Below are 4,673 nucleotides of genomic sequence, written 5' to 3' on the forward strand. Positions count from 1 at the left end.
CCGACTCCACGCGGCCACAGAGGCCGGCTGGGGCTCCCCCGCCCCCGAGGCCGGCCCCTGGCTGCCAGATCCCGGGCACGATTCAGGCAGCAGCAGCGGAAGCGAGCGATACCGACACGCCCGGCGGGGAGAAGGCCCTCGTCTCTCTCCCCGCCTTGCCACGGGAGCACCGGGACGTGCTAGAGGAGACAGCGACCCGCGGAAGCGGGGCGCGCCCCCGGCACGCCAGGACCTTAGAGCCGGGGCGGCTCGCTCGGCAGCGGGCGGGGGTACGGGCCACAAAGCCGCCCCTCTCAGGCTAGAGGTTTCATTTAGGGAGGAACCCTCGGGGACCCCACCCGGGCAGGTGAGGCCTCACGCGCGGCGCCGCTTTTAGCCCCTTTTAACTTTCGCGACGCCGCCGCCTCGCTCTCGGCTCGGCCAACCCCCGCCACACGCAGCTGCTCGCGGCCGGCACCCGCGGGTACCCGGAACCGAGGACGACACCGGCGCCTCACGCGTTTTAGGACACCTGAAAACTCACGGGGCCACGCAGCAGTCACAAAGCCGGTTGCGGTAGACCGGTCCCCGAACCCTGCCCCAGCGCCGGGGGGGAGGTGGAAAGGGGAGGATGCGGCAAGGCACGCGCCGGGCCGCTAACGCCACGGCTCCCCCCCGCTCGAGCCGCTCGGGGCTGGGGGAACGAGGACGACACCTCACACGCGACGGGAAGCGAAGTGGAAAGGAAGACCGCCCTTGCCCTGCCGGCCGGGGGCCCTTTCCGACGCGACCCGAAAGGCCTCATCGATCAACAAGGACAGAAGGAAAGGAAGCCAGCGGAGGCCCCACGGCCTCGCTCTTCTGGGACAGACACAGCCACGCGCACCCGCCACCGCCCTCGGGAGCAGCCAGCAGGCACGGGGCTCGGCGTGCGGGCAACACGCCGGAGGAGCAAACGGGGCGCCCTCCAGAGATGGGGGGGGGGGCAAGCTGCACCGGGCCGCACCGGCTCACAGGGCACCTCTGCCTCCCCGAAATGTGGGCTTGCATTTTCCCTCAAGCTGCACCGAGTTACATCTCCATCACGGGGCGCCCCTCTGGAGCCAGGAGGAAGCCGTGCTGGGGCACCGGCTTGCCCTCCTCCCCCCATGCCGGGCTCCATAGCATACGAGTGGCCAGTCACCGCCGCTGGCTTTTCCCTTCGATGCCGTGCCCCCGCGGGCTGCGGCTTTGGTCATGGGGGGGAACCCCCGTGAAGAGGGTCCAGTGCTGGGAACTCTCTCTGCCCCTTACCGGGCTCTCTCTCGCCGTGCCTGGACGGGCTTGCTTTCCATTCTTGGTGGGACCGACGCCGGCACCACGTCTCCCCGGCTTTCTCTGCCCCCGTGCCCCACCGGGCAAACGTCGCTTCGGGGGTTCCACACTTCGGCAGTGGCCGGCGCCAGCCACTCGTCAACTTTTTTTCTTTTCCCCGCTTTCGTTGCCGAGCCCGGGCTGGGCTCCGGCTCACGGACGAGCGAAACCCATCCAACACCGCTGAGGGTGCGCCAGCGGCCGCTCCAAACCGCCGCGCCTTTGTTCGGCCCCGCGGGTCCCCTCTCTGACCCGGGCGAAAGCCACCGAGAAGCCAGACGGACCCCTGCCCAGCCGCCTGGCGGGTGGCTTGGAGCAGCCGCTCGGCAGCGCTGCCCTGGGAGTGCTCGGCGTCGCTTGTTCCCTCATATACGGAACTGGAGGGCCGTCAGCTCCGCGAGCGCACAACCAGCCGACCTCCGCCCAGCGGCAGGTCGCAGAAATCACGCCGGCTTGTACGATGACGTAGGCGGAGGCAGAGCGCAACAGCGACCCCTTGGCGACAAGCGCGATCTCCGCGGAGAGCACGTCTACTCGCCGAGGGAGAGCACGTCTACTCGCCCAGGGAGAGCACGTCTACTCGCCCAGGGAGAGCACGTCTACTCGCCGAGGGAGAGCACGTCTACTCGCCGAGGGAGAGCACGTCTACTCGCCGAGGGAGAGCACGTCTACTCGCCCAGGGAGAGCACGTCTACTCGCCCAGGGAGAGCACGTCTACTCGCCCAGGGAGAGCACGTCTACTCGCCCAGGGAGAGCACGTCTACTCGCCCAGGGAGAGCACGTCTACTCGCCCAGGGAGAGCACGTCTACTCGCCCAGGGAGAGCACGTCTACTCGCCGAGGGAGAGCACGTCTACCCGCCGAGGGAGAGCACGTCTACTCGCCCAGGGAGAGCACGTCTACTCGCCGAGGGAGAGCACGTCTACTCGCCGAGGGAGAGCACGTCTACTCGCCGAGGGAGAGCACGTCTACTCGCCGAGGGAGAGCACGTCTACTCGCCCAGGGAGAGCACGTCTACTCGCCCAGGGAGAGCACGTCTACCTCCCGCCTGAGGGAGAGCACGGGGGGGGGGGGACAAAGACAGGCGGCAGCAGCTTCGGTGAACGTCACCCGGGAGGCGACCGGGGCTGTCCCGGGGCAGTCCCGGGAAGCCGGCGTCCGACACAGGGAACCGTCAGCTGCCGGACCGGGGCGAATCCCCGCGGCCACGGCAGGGGTGGGGGCTCGAAGACAGCCGGCAGTCGCCTCGGTGAACGTCACCCGGCCGGCGACCGCGGCCGTTCCGGGGCCGTCCCGGGAAGCCTGCGACAGGCACGGGGTCCCAGCCGCGGCCGGACCGACTCGAAGCCCCGCGGCCCCGGCACGGGGGAGGCCCAAAGACTGGCGGCAGCCGCTTCGCTGAACGTCACCCGGCCGGCGACCGGGGCCGTCCCGGGGCTGTCCCGGGATGCCGGCTTCCGGCACGGGGTCCCGGCCGCGGCCGGAGCGGCTCGAATCCCCGCGGTCCCGGCAGCAGCCGGAGCCGCTCGCCGTTCGGGCTCCCGGCACCCTACGGATCCGCCGACTCGTTCGCGGGCGGCGGGGGGAGGCAGTGAAGGAGGTGCGGGCAGAAGCGGCAGCGGAGGCGGAGGGGGGGGGGGGCTCGAAGACAGCCGGCAGCCGCTTCGGAGAACGTCACCCGGCCGGCGACCGCGGCCGTTCCGGGGCCGTCCCGGGAAGCCTGCGACAGGCACGGGGTCCCGGCCTCGGCCGGACCCGCACTGGGTGCCGCCGCCTCGGGCTCTCGGGACGGTATGGATCCGCCGACTCGTTCGCCGGCGGCGGGGGGAGGCAGTGGAGGGGGTGCGGGGAGAAGCGGCAGCGGAGGCGGAGGGGGGGGGGGGCTCGAAGACAGCCGGCAGCCGCTTCGGTGAACGTCACCCAGGAGGCGATCGGGGCCGTCCCGGGGCCGTCCCGGGATGCTGGCTTCCGCCACGGGGTCCCGGCCGCGGCCGGAGCGGCTCGAATCCCCGCGGTCCCGGCAGCAGCCGGAGCCGCTCGCCGTTCGGGCTCCCGGCACCCTACGGATCCGGCGACTCGTTCGCCGGCGGCGGGGGGAGGCAGTGGAGGGGGTGCGGGCAGAAGCGGCAGCGGAGGCGGAGGGGGGGGGGGCTCGAAGACAGCCGGCAGCCGCTTCGGTGAACGTCACCCGGCCGGCGACCGGGGCCGTCCCGGGGCTGTCCGGGGATGCCGGCTTCCGGCACGGGGTCCCGGCCGCGGCCGGAGCGGCTCGAATCCCCGCGGTCCCGGCAGCAGCCGGAGCCGCTCGCCGTTCGGGCTCCCGGCACCCTACAGATCCGGCGACTCGTTCGCGGGCGGCGGGGGGAGGCAGTGGAGGGGGTGCGGGCAGAAGCGGCAGCGGAGGCGGAGGGGGGGGGGGGGGGCTCGGAGACAGCCGTCAGCCGCTTCGGTGAACGTCACCCGGGAGGCGACCGGGACCGGCCCGGGAAGCCATCGTCCGGCCCCGGATCCCGGCCGCGGCCGGACCGGCTCGAAGCCCCGCGGCCCCGGCACGGGGGAGGCCCAAAGACTGGCGGCAGCCGCTTCGCTGAACGTCACCCGGCCGGCGACCGGGGCCGTCCCGGGGCCGTCCCGGGATGCCGGCTTCCGGCACGGGGTCCCGGCCGCGGCCGGAGCGGCTCGAAGCCCCGCGGTCCCGGCAGCAGCCGGAGCCGCTCGCCGTTCGGGCTCCCGGCACCCTACGGATCCGCCGACTCGTTCGCCGGCGGCGGGGGGAGGCAGTGGAGGGGGTGCGGGCAGAAGCGGCAGCGGAGGCGGAGGGGGGGGGGGGCTCGAAGACAGCCGGCAGCCGCTTCGGTGAACGTCACCCGGCCGGCGACCGGGGCCGTCCCGGGGCTGTCCGGGGATGCCGGCTTCCGGCACGGGGTCCCGGCCGCGGCCGGAGCGGCTCGAATCCCCGCGGCCCCGGCAGCAGCCGGAGCCGCTCGCCGTTCGGGCTCCCGGCACCCTACAGATCCGGCGACTCGTTCGCCGGCGGCGGGGGGAGGCAGTGGAGGGGGTGCGGGCAGAAGCGGCAGCGGAGGCGGAGGGGGGGGGGGGGCTCGAAGACAGCCGGCAGCCGCTTCGGTGAACGTCACCCGGGAGGCGACCGGGACCGGCCCGGGAAGCCATCGTCCGGCCCGGGATCCCGGCCGCGGCCGGACCGGCTCGAAGCCCCGCGGCCCCGGCACGGGGGAGGCCCAAAGACTGGCGGCAGCCGCTTCGCTGAACGTCACCCGGCCGGCGACCGGGGCCGTCCCGGGGCCGTCCCGGGATGCCGGCTTCCGGCACGGGGTCCCGGCC

This window comes from Melanerpes formicivorus, unplaced genomic scaffold, assembly GCF_026170545.1.
Source record: "Melanerpes formicivorus ecotype bairdi unplaced genomic scaffold, bMelFor1.0.p_v2 SCAF_835, whole genome shotgun sequence".
Taxonomy (NCBI): Eukaryota; Metazoa; Chordata; class Aves; order Piciformes; family Picidae; genus Melanerpes; species Melanerpes formicivorus.